Raw genomic sequence first — 16545 nt, 5'->3', positions numbered from 1 at the left:
GAGTGCCATGAGGTGAGGGTCAGGAAGGTGCTGAGGCTGTGGGGAAGTGGCCTAGGGCAATATAACAGCATTAACAGAGATTACACAGGAGCAGTAGGAGGCTGCTATTTACAGGGTCCCTGGGTTGGGGCCTGGAGTAGTGGATGGGCCTCCCCCTCCACACACACACATGCTGGGGAAGTGACTGGACTGTTGGACAGAGATACCCCCTCTGGAAGGGGGAAACACAGATGGCAACCTAGCCAGATGTCTGGATTGCAAGGAGGATGCTGCACTTCTGGGAGAGAAGCCATAGGCAGAAGCTGAGACAGAGTGCTGGTGTGCAGACAGTGGCTGAGGGTATCTGCCTCGAGCTAATCCCCAGCATGACCAGGAGGAGGCGCTAGTCTGGTGATGAGCGCTACACCCCATGACAGTCTGAAATTCAAAATGTGAGCTCTCTCTCTTTGGACAACTTAGCCACATGGTATAATTTTGTTCCTGGGTTAAATGAATGAAGTGTTTATAATCTGCTTTCTAGTGTGAACACTTAGAATTACAAGTTTGAAATTTTTTGCTATTATTTAATATTTATATTGTGGTAGTGTCTAGAGAAAGTGACAAACTGGATGTTAAATACTTTTACAGATCATAGCAAGGCAAATTAACAAGCATGAAGTGGAAAACAATATAATTAAATAGTCCAAGTAACTGTTGTTAGTATTTTGGAAATGGAAACTACTATTGCACAAGGCTTGAGCATATAACTATATATTTTCCTCTTAATGTGTCCATGTGTCAAAGTTCCTTCCCCACTCTGAACTCTAGGCTACAGATGTGGAGACCTGCATGAAAAAAACCCAAGCTTATTTTTACTAGCTTAGGTTAAAACTTCCCCAAGGTACAAACTATTTTACCTTTTGTCCCTGGACCTTATTGCTGCCACTACCAAGCGTCTAACAAATATAACAGGGAAAGAGCCCACTTGGAAACATCTTTCCCCCCAAGCCCTACACCCCCTTTCCTGGGGAAGGCTTGATAAAAATCCTCACCAATTTGCATAGGGGAACACAGACCCAAACCCTTGGATCTTAAGAACAATGAAAAAGCAATCAGTTTCTGAAAAGAAGAATTTTAATAGAAGAAAAAGTAAAAAGAATCACCTCTGTAAAATCAGGATGGTAAATACCTTGCAGGGTAATTAGATTCAAAACATAGAGAATCCCTCTAGGTAAAACCTTAAGTTACAAAAAGACAAAAAAACAGGAATATACATTCCATTCAGCACAACTTATTTTATCAGCCATTTAAACAAAACAGAATCTAAAGCATATCTAACTAGATTGCTTATTAGCCCTTTACAAGAGTTCTAACCTGCATTCCTGCTCTAGTCCTTGCAAAAACAACACACAGACAGAGAGACCTTTGTTTCTCCCCTCCTCCAGCTTTGAAAGTATCTTGTCCCCTCATTGGTCATTTTGGTCAGGTGCCAGCGAGGTTATACTAGCTTCTTAACCCTTTACAGGTGAAAGCGTTTGCCCTCTGGCCAGGAGGGATTTAAAGGTGTTTACCCTTCCCTTTATATTTATGACACCATGTAACATCACTGTGATGTCATCTAGCTAAAAAAAAATCTCATTATTATCAATAACCATGCACTGAAAACCAAGTGTTCAAATCTAACAAACCAGGAATTCTGGATTCCTGGTAAATGAGAGTACAAAGAACTCAGTGAAGAAGCTATGAAAAGTGTGGCTTCCATTCATTTCCAGATATCTCTGTGGGTTTTCATCAGTGTTTTCTGTGAACTAAACATAGAAATAGTTTAAATAAAATTCATTTTGTAAAAAGATTTACATCTGGGCCTATTAGAGACTCAACCGAACATTACACAACTATGCAGTTTGAAACAGGCCTATTCTTCTGATTAAAGTTTTTAGGCTGTATACAAACATACCAAAAATCCTTATTTTCAAATTATAGTTTCAAAAACCCAGATTAGATTGGATTATATAATTGCATAATCTGTATGTAGCTGAATAAAGTCACAAAACTATCTGAAATCTATTCTTTATCTTGATTCTAGCATCCTAAACTCTTGAATCAACTAAGTTTTAAAAAAAAAGGTATGTGGATGTGGGGTGCCACTACAGGTTTTTTTAAATATTTGTAAGGCACCTTTAGTAATAAAAAGCTTTGGAAGCAAACCAAGCAGGTCAAACTCACTGTGCTAAGCACTATACAAACATATAGTAAATTATATTCCCAGCCCCAAAGGGCTTTCTGTGAATAGTCACTTAAAACTGGGTGCTTGTGATCCTCCCTACTGGTAAACTGGTTTACCAGTTTCTTTGCAGAAAGGGAACACCAAAGGAGTGGTAACACTGCCAAAGCCTCAGGCACAATGGTCTTGAAAGATGCCACCAGCACAGAGTCCCTGCTCAGCCTTGTGGATATAGTCTGTAATACATTATGGCCTTTATCTATAGAATCAAATAAGAGAGATGGAAAAGACTACTAAGTGATCTAATCTAGTGGTTTCCAAACTGTGGTCCTAAGAAGTAAGCAGTGGAGGATTTGTCCCGTTCCTACAGTCTCATACAGCTCCACACATAGCTAGCTCCAATCTAGTGCTACATGTTTAAAATCATATAAGAACTGCTGGAAATATTTTAGCGTACTACTCTGGTCCTATATAGTTTTGGAGTATAGTCTGCCCTCATAACGTGTGGCGCTCACAGTGATGTTACATGCACACATTAAGAGGAAAATATAGTTATATACTCAAGCCTTGTGCAATTGCAGTTTCCATTTCCAAAATACCAATAACAGTTACTTGGATTATTTAATTATATTGTTTTCCACTTCATGCTTGTTAATTTGCCTTGCTATGATCTGTAAAAGTATTTAATAACATCCAGTTTGTCATTTTGTTTACGACAAGATTTTTCTCTTAAACTAGCTGAGCAACCATGAACTGTCTCCAAATAATGAAAGTGTGAGCTAGTATCTTAAAGAAATTATTAAAAAGTGAGTGCCTGCATGCTGCATTAACTTTATCTGTCCTCAGATTTCAAGGCCACAGCTATGTCCTTAAAATAAGACTGAAATACTGAAACATAACAAGGAGGGCAGATAAGAGGTGAACAATGGAAATACATACAGGTCTATTAATTGAGCAGTACACTATTTCCTGATCCCTTGCTAGTCCAGCTGAGAGAAACACAAGAGTTACATCCTCAGTAGGCAGATTGATACTGCTGGAAGGAGCCAGCTGTAAGAGACACTTCAGCTGGTAGGAACGGCTACAGAACCAATCTGAAGCAGAAATTGCTGCACTAAGGGAAGGTGATAAAATGGACCTAGCGGGGCTACCCTTCAACCGAGAACTGTACAAGGAAGACACTCTCTCTCCCCCACCCCCATCCTGCACATACTTGGGGCATTAGAACCAGGTGGTGACTTCTATGTCTCCAGCCCAACCCCTTGCCATGTTGCCTTGGGGAAAAAAGCGCAGACAGGAATCAGCCAGAGACTTCAGCTATTAGGCAGAGTTACAGGAGCAGTCAAAGTAGGGCCCTTCAGACATTCAGGGGGAGTTCTCTATAGTGCTGACTGGCTATTTGCTCCAGGCCTCTCTCTCCCTTACAGTCTTTTCATCTTAGATTTACTTCACATGTGCCTCTTACCCTCTGCTTCTCCCTTCCCTTTTTTTCCATTTTAGCTGATCTCCTAACTAAAGCCAACCTGCTCACAAACAGTAAAAGTATGGAACTAACAACCTATTTGCTGCCATCAGATTGTTCACTCTATTTGTGTGTTCTACCCCTTTCCCCACCCTCTCTGTCTTGATTATTTAGACTGTAAACTCTTTGGGACTATGGTCGTCTACTCCTCCATTTGTACTGTGCCTAACACAATGGGGTCTTACTCTTGGTTGGCCCTTCTGACTATTAATAAACATGATTAATAGTAACCGTGCATACAAAGTTGTATGTAGTTGACAAGCAGATGTCAGTGGGCATTTAGTTTTAGTATACCTGGCCATCCGCTAGGTGTGAGCATTCACCTGCAGATTTTTTAAAAGGAAGCGGGAAAAGGAGAGAGAGGGCCTCATTGTTTGTTGCTTTGCCTGATCTCATCCACTCAGCTGGAAATTATAGGATCAGATCTTTAGGACAAGATTCTCAGGTGATGAAAATTGACAGAGTTCCACTGTAGTAAATCTGGGAGATTTCTCAAAGCTTTTGGGGCCAAATTCCTCACTAGTTTAATTCCACTGAAGCTAAACCAGGTTGTTTCTTTTAGAGAGGTGATCCAAGTGGCTTCAATATGCATGGTCTTACAATATTATTTATCCAGCACCTCAAATTGTGAGTGTAGCCCTTGCCCCAAAGAGATCATGATCTAACACTGCATACCTCCAACAGTAAGACTAGTCAAGAGGAAGGATGGTTTTGTGGTTAAGGCCCTAGCTTGGGCCTCCAGACTAGGATTGATGCCTGGCTCTGTCACAAACCATTCAGGTAGGCTTTGATTCAGGAAGGTAATCAAGCACATATCTCATTTTGGCATGCAAGTGAGTAGTCCTACTAACTTCCATGGGACCACTCACATATTTGAAGTTAGGTATGTGTTTAAGTACCTTCTTGAATAGAGGCTTTAATCTTCCTGTGCCTCTGCTCCTCATCTGTAAAATAAATAGCATTTCCTGTCTCTGGCTTGTCTATTTTGTTTGGGGAGGGATTGTCTCTCACTGTATATTTGTACAGTGCCTACCACAAGAGGGCCCTGATCACAGTTGGTGCTTCTAGGTACTACTGTAATAGAAGGATGGGGGTAGATAAAAGGAGGATAAGAGATAAAAAGTGAGACAATATTTGCTTAGTTTTCTTAAAGGTTCCAAGTAGAGCTGGGTGAAATTTTTTTGGAGAATAGTAATTTTGCCCTCCCCCCCACCCCACCCCCCCCCAAAAAAAACCACCACCAAAACCACATTTTCTAGGGCACCAAACTATTGGTTTTTTGATCTGAAACTTTTTTCAGTTTTTTGTTTTGCTGATTTTTAAAAATCAGTTTAATTTCCAAACTAACCCAGTCCTTTTCAGATTTTTCAGTTCAACCCCCAAATCATAAAATCAATTATTTGCTCACCTCTAGTTCCAAGTGCCTTTTCTTAATCGATCTTTTATATGAATAGAATGATTCCTGATTCTCTCTTCACTTACACCTTTGTAATTCAGAGTAGCTCCACTGAAGTTAGTGGAGTTGAAATGGTGTAAGTGAAGAAGATAGTCAGCTCCTGAATGGAAAGCTGCCACAAACAGAGCTTGACAATAAAATAAATAAAAGCCATGAGTATGGACTGGCATTTAAATGAATTTGCTTTGTGCTCCTCTTGTGCTCATATTTTTATGAACATTCAAGCACTTAAATTATTCTCGCCTGAGTGCTTGCAGAAGTAGATGTTCGGCTCATGCTCAAGTATTTGTGGCTATTTTATACTGCATTTGAACTGCTTGTCACAGTGTGAGGAGTGGGTTCCTAAAACTCTTCACCCAAGCACTGACATATCTAAAGATCTGACTGCACCCTTCATGACCAGGACTGTACCTGCACATGAAACTACTGTTTGTGAATGTGCCTAGAGAAAATTTAAGGTAATCTCTGCACCCAGACATGAAATCCTAGAGTAGCCTAATTTTTCTAGGAATTGTGCCTCAGGCAAAAAAGGGAAAAAGTTTAAAAATGATAAAAATCAAGGAATTTTATCTTGCTTTTAACTGATGCCACTGTCTGAGAAATTTAAAATACCAGTGGTTTCTTCTTCCCTCATGGGACAAATTACAGTGTTATAATCAGAGAGCAAAAACAATTCCATCTGACTTCATGATAAATCACAGGATGGGGGGGGGGGGATGTTGAGTAAATTCTAATAATGAATAAAATCAAGGGCAGTGTGATTGGCTTGTGGATCTTCTGCATGAAGAAAAAGAACATAAATTCATAGAATAAATTATTTGGTGAGAATTATTCCTCCAGTTTTAGCCACAAACAGAGTTGGAGGTAGTAGCGTATCCTAGACTAGAGGTCCTCACACTGTGGCTTGTAGCTTTGCTGTTAGCTAATGGAGAGTTAGCTGCTCATTTGGTACTCACTGCTGTCTCTTGTTTCAAGCAGCTGAATCTTATTACAGTAGATAAAAGCACATTAAATATTTTCTTAATTACTTTTCCATAATTGCCATAGGGATTGAAAATGGGAAGGGGTGGTCCACACAGGTGGTTCATCAGGCAATCTTTCTCTCTCTGAAAATCTCATCCCTACTTTCTTCTTTGCTCACACCCAAATTCAGGACATAAGTGAAAATAAGCGTTTGCCTCATCTTTTGTTGGATGGTTAGGAAAACTCACTAACGAGCCTGACATTTCAGTATAACCCAAACTATAGGTGGCTTCACACATGTAAAATGAACTAGAGATAATTATTTCAGAGCGAGAATAAGTAAGGATAAGAGACTAAGCCACTCTAAATGCCCATATTTGACATTTTTGCTGAGACTGATAATGAAGGTACCAATTTTAGAAGTGTTTTTGGTGATGTGGGCACCTAATGCCAAATTCAGATGAAACATGAACTTGCACCTCCCCATCAGACTGGCTTTGTGATGGAATTGATCAGGCCTTTTTTGCTCCCTGCTGGAGACATCAGTGCCATGATCCCCACCCCCTCAATAAAATCCATTCAAACCAGGCAACCAAAAATAAAATCTTCCTGAGGCCTAGAAGGGCCAGGAGGAAATACTGACCAATCAAGAACCAGCAGGCCAGTTAGGAAGACTTGGCTGGATTTGCTCAAGGGTGGAACTGGTGAGACTGAGATAGAAAAGAAACTCCTCAGGGCTAATCTAGAATGAGGCTGGGGCCTTGCTCTAAGCGCTGCAACTAAGTGCTTGCGTTTCAAAGTGACTTTTTTTCCTGTTTAAAGGCACAGAGTGCCAAATCCTGAGTTGTTTTGTTACTTGATTTTTAGAGACTGACACCAAGCTTACAGAACAGGCTACCCTGCCCCAATCAGATGGTCACCCCTTGTGGACGAAGATGGCCCTAATGGGGGCAATACAGAGCTGCCCCACCTCCCACAAGCTTTGTTTTAAGCAGCAACATCATTATTAATGTGTACAATATATTGGTGAGCATCACTATCATTCTGTGGAATTACTCCACATTCCACTGATTCACTTTGGGGAGTTTGCTTATGTAACATAAGTATAACTTCTTTTAACCACTTGCTGCAGAGGATCTCTCTCTCTCTCTAGCTCCTGTCAGGAAAACTGAGGAATGTATCTGAATCTGGGCCCACCCCAAATTAGAAATGTTATTGCTTTGGTTGCATAATACTATACCATAGGGAAAAATTTCTTGCTGGCCCCAGGTGGTGATCAGCATGACTTGCAGCACAAGAGTTGAGAACTCCTATGGCAAGCCAGCTGGTATAATTATAGATTCTATTCTTATTCATACAAAATTGTAATCCTTTTTTGAGTAGGAATCAGACCATTTCAATGCTTGCATTTACAAGAAATGGAATGGTGTAAGGAAAGGTAAAATCTTTGGTTGGCCAGGTGACTTAGCAGCCATTATGAATACTGTGGCATAGGAACAATGAGAAACCTAGGTTTGAAAGTAACTTCATCTCTCTCTCATTAGCTCACTTGGCTGGTGAAGTTCAAGCATGCTATTATTACAAGGGAGATGAAGTAGGTTGCCTTGGCTCCTTTTTTGAGACTGATGGCTGCTGTGGGTATGGGAGTATGAGAAATGATAGCTGCTTATTGCATGAGTACCTCCTGTTGGCCAACTGATGGAATAGAACCAGCATTCTCCTCAAAGGAGGCCACTTGCCTGCTGTTTGTTTTTCACCTTGTTATTAAAAATAATGTACAGGATATGCACTGTGAATTACTGTTTGTGCTCTTAATAATTTTCCATGGGGAAAAAAGTTGGCCAAAATAATTCCTTGTTTAACTCTATTGACTTTCGTGGAGTCATACTATGGATAAATTTGTTCTCAGTATACATTTTTAAAATACATATTTTAATGAAGTACCTAGGATATTTTTCATTTAGTTCAGTTGTCACTTTTCTGATTTTGTGGTTTTCTATAACTATAATGTGATTGGAATAACAGAAACTTGGTGGGGCAGTTCATATGACTGGAGCACTGTCATGGATGGGTATAAACTGTTCAGGAAAGACAGGTACAGGAGGAAAGGTGGAGGAGTTGCATTGTATGTAAGAGAGCAGTATGATTGCTCAGAGCTCCAGTTTGAAACTGGAGAAAAGCCTGTTGAGAGTCTTTGGGTTAAGTTTAAAGGTGAGAGCAACAAAGGTGATGTCGTGGGAGGCTTGTGCTATAGACCACCAGATCAGAAGGATGAGGTAGACTCGGCTTTCTTTGGACAACTAACTAAAGTCTCCCAATCACAGGCCCTGGTTCTAATGGGGGACTTCAATCATCCAGGAAATTTTTGGAGAGTGTTGGGGACAACTTCCTGGTACAAGTGCTGGAGGAACCAAGTAATGGCTGTGCTCCTCTTCACCTGCTGCTTACAAACAGTGAAGAATTGGTAGGGGAAGTAGAAGTGGGTGGAAACCTAGGCAGCAGTGACCATGAGATGGTTGAGTGCAGGATTCTGGAAAAAAAAGGAAGAAAGGAGAGTAGCAGAATATTTACCCTGGATTTCAGAAAAGTAGACTTAGACTCCCTTAGGGAACTGGTGGGCAGGATCCCCTGGGAGGCTAATATGAGGGGGCAAGGAGTCCAGGAGAGCTGGCTGTATTTTAAAGAAGCCTTACTGAGGACGCAGGAACAAACCATCCTGATGTGCAGAAATAATAGCAAATATGGCAGGCAACCAGCTTGGCGTAACAGAGAAATCTTCAGTGAGCTTAAACTCAAAAAGGAAGCTTACAAGAAGTGAAAATTTGGACAGATGACTAGGGGGGAAGATAAAAATATTGCTAGAGCATGCAGGGGTGTAATCAGGAAGGCCAAGGCTCAACTGGAGTTGCAGCTAGTAAGGGATGTGAAGGATAACAAGAAGGGTTTCTACAGGTATGTTAGCAACAAGAAGATGGTCAGGGAAAGCGTGGACCCTTACTGAATGGGGGAGGCAACATAGTGACAGATGTGGAAAAAGCTTAGGTACACAATGCTTTTTTTGCCTTGGTCTTCACGGACAAGGTCAGCTACCAGACTGCTGCACTGTGCAACACAGCATGGGGAATAGGTGAGCAGCCCTCAGTGGTGAAAGAACGGGCTAAGGACTATTTAGAAAAGTGGCACATGCACAAGTCCATGGGTCCAGATCTAATGCATCCAAGGGTGCTGAAGGAGTTGGCTGATGTGATTGCAGAGCCACTGGCCATTATCTTTGAAAATTCATAGTGATCAGGGGAGGTCCCGGACGAATGGAAAAAGGCAAATATAGTGCCCATATTTTAAAAAGGGAAGAAAGAGAACTCAGGGAACTACACCTCACCTCAGTCCCTGGAAAAAATCATGGAGCAGCTCCTCAAGGAATCTATTTTGAAGCACTCGGAGGAGAGGAAGGTGATCAGAACAGTCAACATGGATTCACCTTGGGGAAGTCATGCCTGACCAACCTGATTGCCTTCTATGATGAGAAAACTGGCTCTGTGGATATGGGGAAAGCAGTGGATGTGATATATCTTGACTTTAGCAAAGCTTTTGATACGGTCTCCCACAGTATTCTTGCCAGGAAGTTAAAGTACAGATTGGACAAATGGACTACAAGGTGGATAGAAAGCTGGCTAGATTATCGGGCTCAACAGGTAGTGATCAATGGCTCCATGTCTAGTTGGCAGCCAGTATCAAACAGAGTGCCCCAGGGGTCAGTCCTGGGGCCGGTTTTGTTCAACGTCTTCATTAACAGTCTAGATGATGGGATGAATTGCACCCTCAGCAAGTGTGCAGATGACACTAAACTGTGGGGAGAGGTAGATATGCTGGAGGGTAGGGATAGGGTCCAGAGTGACCTTGACAAATTGGAGGATTGGGCCAAAAGAAATCTGATGAGGTTCAACAAGGACAAGTGCAGAGTTCTGCACTTAGGAAGGAAGAATCCCATGCACTGCTACAGGCTGGGGACCGACTGGCTAAGCAGCAGTTCTGCAGAGAAAGACCTCGGGATTATAGTGAACGAGAAGCCAGATATGAGTAAGCAGTGTGCCATTGTTGCCAAGAAGGCCAATGGCATATTGGGCTGTATTAGTAGGAGCATTGCCAGCAGATTGAAGGAAGTGATTATTCCCCTCTATTCGGCACTGGTGAGGACACACCTAGATTACTGCATCCAGCTTTGGTCCTCCTCACTACAGAAGGGATGTGGACAAATTGTAGAGAGTCCAGCGGAGGGCAACAAAAATGATTAGAGGGCTGGGGCACATGACTTATGAGGAGAGGCTGAGAGAACTGGGGTTATTTAGTGAGAAGGGGATTTGATAGCAGCCTTCAATTACCTTAAAGGGGGTTCCCAGGAGAATGGAGCTAGGCTGTTCTCAGTGGTGGCAGATGACAGAACAAGGAACAATGGTCTCACGTTCCAGTGGAGGAGGTTTAGGTTGGCTATTAGGAAACACTATTTCACTAGGAGGGTGGTGAAGCACTGGAATGGGTTACCTAGGGAGGTGGTGGAATCTCCATCCTTAGAGGTTTTTAAGGCCCGGCTTGACAAAGCCTTGGCTTGAATGATTTTGTTGGTGTTGGTCCTGATTTGAGCAGGGGATTGGACTAGATGATCTGAGGTCTCTTCCAACCCTAATATTCTATGATTCTATAACCTCTGGGGTCAGGTGGGCCTTTAAGATACAGAACATTGGGGTCAGGGTAAAGCCAATTTGTCCACTACATTTGGGATGTATGCATGGAGGGAGCAGGCTCTGGGCTTCCAATTGGGGTGCAAAGAAGGGGGAACTTTTGTGCACCTATACAGCATCAGGACACAATCTTGCCCGCAGTGATTCCCACATAAACTGTGCTCAATTTTCAAATTAAAAGACTATCTTTCCAACTGCCAGCCCTGCACACTTGACTTGGGCTTAGAAAATCGAGCTGTGCTTTCTGCTTTTTTGGATCATTTCCAATAAAAAAAGATCCTGCAATCAGAATCTAGCTGGTAATTTTGTTGATGAATGTAACTTCCTCTATGCATTTTCACTGCTGGCTGGAAAAAATCTTCTGAACAGTAAAATGAGACGAAGCTGTATATTGAGTAACAAAATGCCAATGATCTAGAGTCACATTTTGGCTCACAATGGCATTTCAAAAAGTTTTCTAGCCTGAACCATGATGACATTGATGAAGTAGCTGGTCAGCAAAGTGCTTATTCATATTCCAGTTCTGTGAAACCAAAAACTGACTCAACTATAAAACTGGTGAAATCTGTCACTTTTTCCCTGGTAAACATGCAGCCAGGCGTAACATACAGTAGGGGAGAACAGCCTGGCATTTTATGGTGGTCTTTTTAGTGGCAATAGCAAAAAAATTATCTTGACTGAATGGTTTTACTGAACAAGTTTGAATCCTGCTATTATGAGTGTAACTCTCTTTTTTTGGCCAAAATATAATTAGAACTAAATCTACTTTTTGTACACATCAGCCCTTGAGTTTTTCTTTCAAAAATCTAGACAGCACTTCTGATCAACTTGCACATGACACAAAATGTTCAGATCCCATTTCATGAAGGGATCAAGCAGAGAAGGATGGTTTTGTAGCTGAAGAATGAGAATAGGAGCCAGTAAATATGAGCATTGGTCCCGCTTCGCCATTGACTTACTGTGGAACCCTGGGTAAATCACTTAATCTCCAGGCCTTATCCACACTTGCAGCAGCATGTAGGGCACATGAAGCTACACTCTGCTGTGAAAGGCAGCTGCATCCACACTGTGGTGTGTTAACTACATGTGGCAGTAAAAGGCTTGGGTCGGGGGAGGCAGCCTTTACTCACCTCTTCCCCCGCTGCCAGAACCTTTTCCTGCTGCTGGAGCCTTCAAAGAAGGATTGCAGCGTCAGAGGAAGCAGGGCACTACATTGCTAAAAAAACAGCAGTGTAGATGTAGAAGGCACTCCTTGGGCACGTAGACAACCATGTAGGGTGTATAGCAGGGATCAGCAACCTTTGGCACACAGTTGGCCAGGGTAAGCCCCCTGGCAGGCCAGGCCACTTTGTTTACCTGCTGCGTCCACAGGTTTGGCCGATCACGGCTCCCACTGGCCACGATTTGCTGTTCCAGGCCAATGGGGTCTGCGGGAAGTGGTGTGGGCCAAGGGATGTGCTGGCCATCGTTTTTCACGGCCCCCATTGGCCTCGGACGGTGAACCGCAGCCAGTGCGAGCTGTGATTGGCCAAACTTTCAGACGTGGCAGGTAAACAAACTGGCCCGGCCCGCCGGGGGGCTTACCCTGGTGTATAGTCTAGGGTTCTACTTGCCTTAGCAGTGCCTCACTGTCTAAACTGTTATTTATACCCTTGCTATCTGAACATGCAGTGTTTGTACTCTGTAAGCCACCAAAAGTGTAGATCTACCTTTAATGACTTAGTTTCCCTATCTGTTGATAATGCTGATAATGATACTTACCTGGTAGCCATGGGTGACTGAAACTGAATTTATTAATGTTTGTATAACAAAGCTCCCCAGCTCTTGTGTCTTTCCATAGTCCTTGGCTTAATGCCACCAAGGAACTCAGTCTCTGCCCCTAAAGAGCATCCCCAAACTGTGTGAAAAGGGGAGGCTGATGGTGAAACAGGGGGCATGTTGCCCCTGTTCCTAGGGAGGGCATGCTACTTGTCCAGTGTGCACACTCTGAAGGAAGTGTCTGTAAGAGGGACAGGTCTCTGTCATCACTGGACTGACTGGGTCTCATGAGTCCTGGATTCTGTTCTCAGCTCTGCCACTGGCTTTCTGGGTGACTTTGGGCAATCCATTTCACTAGTGCTTGAATTACAGGGGGTAGGTACCCCAGCTTCTTTTAGGTGCTAGCTCACTTCTGTTTTATTGCCCCCTCACTTTTCATTACTGTTTAAATTAAAGCAAAGGCCACTTAATCTTGAAGGCTCCCCTTTTTTTTTTCTCCCATAATTTGAGTGCCGCACTTCATCTCTCTGTGCCTCAGTATCATAGAATCATAGAACATCAGGGTTGGAAGGGACCTCAGGAGGTCATCTAGTCCAACCCCCTGCTCAAAGCAGGACCAATCGCCAATTAAATCATCCCAGCCAGGGATTTGTCAAGCCTGACCTTAAAAACTTCTAAGGAAGGAGATTCCACCACCTCCCTAGGTAATGCATTCCACTGTTTCACCACCCTCCTAGTGAAAAAGTTTTCCCTAATATCCAACCTAAACCTACCCCACTGCAACTTGAGACCATTACTCCTCGTTCTGTCATCTGTTACCACTGAGAACAGTCTAGGTCCATTCTCTTTGGAACCCCCTTTCACGTAGTTGAAAGCAGCTATCAAATCCCCCCTCATTCTTCTCTTCCGCAGACTAAACAATCCCAGTTCCCTCAGCCTCTCCTCATAAGTCATGTGTTCCAGTCCCCTAATCATTTTTGTTGCCCTCCGCTGAACTCTTTCCAATTTTTCCACATCCTTCTTGTCGTGTGGGGCCCAAAACTGGACACAGTACTCCAGGTGGGGCCTCACCAATGTCTAATAGAGGGGAACGATCACGTCCCTCGATCTGCTGGCATTGCCCCTACTTTTACAGCCCAAAATGCCATTGGCCTTCTTGGCAACAACGGCACACTGATTCATATCCAGCTTCTCGTCCACTGTAACCCCTACGTCCTTTTCTGCAGAACTGCTGCCGAGCCATTTGGTCCCTAGTCTGTAGCGGTGCATGGGATTCTTCCGTCCTAAGTGCAGGACTCTGCACTGGTCCTTCTTGAACCTCATCAGATTTCTTTTGGCCCAGTCCTCTAATTTGTCTAGGTCCCTCTGTATCCGATCCCTACCCTCCAGCATATCTACCTCTCCTCCCAGTTTATTGTCATCTGTTCAGTTGCTTGGCCCCGGCTTCTCAGGAGTGAAATAAATAATCCCTCATTTTGATGAAGCTATCTAGATTGACCCAGTCTGTTTTAGGAAGTGGCACAAAGTCAGGGAGGTAATTGAGATTAAAATAAGAGGTGAATTGGACATAAATGCTAATGACAGCAATACTATTAGTGGCACTTGGCTGTCCTCCCTGGTGGTTATTGATTAGTAGTGATGAGTGAGTAGCTTGTTAAAATCAGTTATCTTTGTGGACTAGATTTGAGACCCTCTTAGCACCTAGGGGGAGCGGTGGTGGTGGTCTGAGGAAGCTGTAAAAGTGGCAGCAATTTTATCTTTGGTTTCTTTCATCTAATAAATGACAATATCCTAATATAGGCCTAGTTTTAAAAACTCTGATCTTCTAGTGAGAATAGTCCATATTGTAAATCTTCATTGGGTGGTGGAGTTTGTTACTGTATGTTATGGGAGGACAGAGCTTTTCTCCTCAGCAGCTTCAGATCACCTCTTAAATCGTGGGCTAAATTAATTTATTTCATCATCTAATCTCTGTTTAAAATGCACCTCTTTTGTAAAATCATTGCAAAATTTGGCATTATTGCCTGTCTCTGCTGAATTTAGTTCTAAGAATGGAACAAGAGAGCTCTTGTAATCTAGGTTGGAAGTGTACTAGAAGAACTGTAAGGAGAGACCATGCAATGCCTGCAACTCCGCTTGAACATATTAACCTGAACCACTGGTAACCTTTATACTATACATACAAGTACATACAAGTGTGTGTGTGTGTGTGTGTATATATATATATATATATATATAATTTATGATAGGTATTGTGGTAGCATCTAGAAACCAGGAATTAGGGCTCCAAAGTATCAGGTGTGTTTGAAAATTTACCCATTCTAGACAATTTTCTTGTACTTGAAAACTTTCAAAGCATAGTAGACAGAGCGCAGCACTCAGCATAACTGTTTTTCATTACCATATAAAATGCTGATCTAATATTCAAATCCAGAGCCTACCCCTGGCCAGCTGGAGCAGGCTCTGCACAGTGTGCTCAAAGGCTAACCCCCGCCACTCATCATGTGATCACAAAAAGCAGAGGGAGACATTAATGATTTGTACATGGGAGAGGAATTAGACACTCCCCGGAGGGATAACACAGACCTAGGTGTTGACCAGGATCCTCCCATTAAGAAGGTCGGCCTTGTGGAAGTGGAGACCCTCATTTACAGGACATTGGATACTTCAGGGCTTGAGACTCTGAGGTTGCGGTCATATGAGAGGGTTTTTAGGAGGGCCTCTCACAGCTTTTCCTTTCAGCTGTAGCATTCTGACTGCCATTTTTAAGTCATGAGTCCAGCAAGACTGATAATTGGTTGTCTCCCACGTGGCACATAAATATCGTTTCACCTTCATCAAACCAGGGTGAATGCAACAATGGCTTCCTACCCTGCTCTCACCTCACCACCTACTGATTACTTGCGTTCCCTCCTGAAGTCAGGAACAAAAAGTAAATGCCCCCCTCTAGTGGAACTGTGGTGTTGCTGTGATTGCCTTTCATATCACAATTCATACTGCCGTTATCTCTAGAGTTTTATAGGTGGTTCTGGAGAAGGTTTCCTTTGTTACCCCTCTTGAGCCAGACCATGATTCTCTGAACACACTACCAAATTATCAGACTCATATTTGTGTGGTACAGCCTTCAACCACATCAGAATGCCCCACAGGTTCATGGTGCTATCTACAATAGTTTTCTGACTTGTCCTGCCGAGGACCTAGAATATTGAGGTAAGGGAGAGAGTTCAGCTTGCTGACCTTCTTCTCAACTGATTGTTCTTTGGGTGGATTTTGAGGTGGTAACTAAAAATAATCCTAAAACCTGAAAGGACCCACTGATTCAGCATCTCCTTTCTGGGTCAGGTTCCTCTGCAGATGAGGGGATTTTGCCAGACCTCTAAAAGGCTAATGATGGAGCAAAGATAGTCATTTTGTCCTAGAAAGTACAATGATTCCTTCCCCTCTTCCTGAGAAAATCCACCTGCTTATGGGATTTATTTGCCTGTACCTCCTAATGCCCCTTCCCTACTCAAGCAGACATGACTGAAGGACTGTCTGTCTAGCCCCACATTTCCTCTCTGCTGGTTGTTCCAGTTCGAGGCCATGTTCAACTTCAGGGAGGGAAAACAAAGGATCACAGCTACAGTGACATCAGTAGACGCAGTAAAACTGCTAATCTGTCAGCATGAATTCTGAATGTTGTTGAGCATATGGGCAATCTTCTTTTCTCCTCAACCCAAAGTGCGGCATGAACTATTCAGACAGAATGAAATAAATTGTCATTGGATGAAGACACATCTGGGCATGATATGAAATCCAGTAGTATATGGTCCAAAAATCTTTGCAATAGATGGTTCAGTGGGTTCATAATACAAGAAATTTTCATCTTTTGAAGGCTCATTCACTTGTGAAATAATCAACATAATTT

The sequence above is a fragment of the Caretta caretta genome, chromosome 2 (assembly GCF_965140235.1).
Source record: "Caretta caretta isolate rCarCar2 chromosome 2, rCarCar1.hap1, whole genome shotgun sequence".
In the NCBI taxonomy this organism is placed as follows: domain Eukaryota; kingdom Metazoa; phylum Chordata; order Testudines; family Cheloniidae; genus Caretta; species Caretta caretta.
This window is presented reverse-complemented; position numbering follows the sequence as displayed.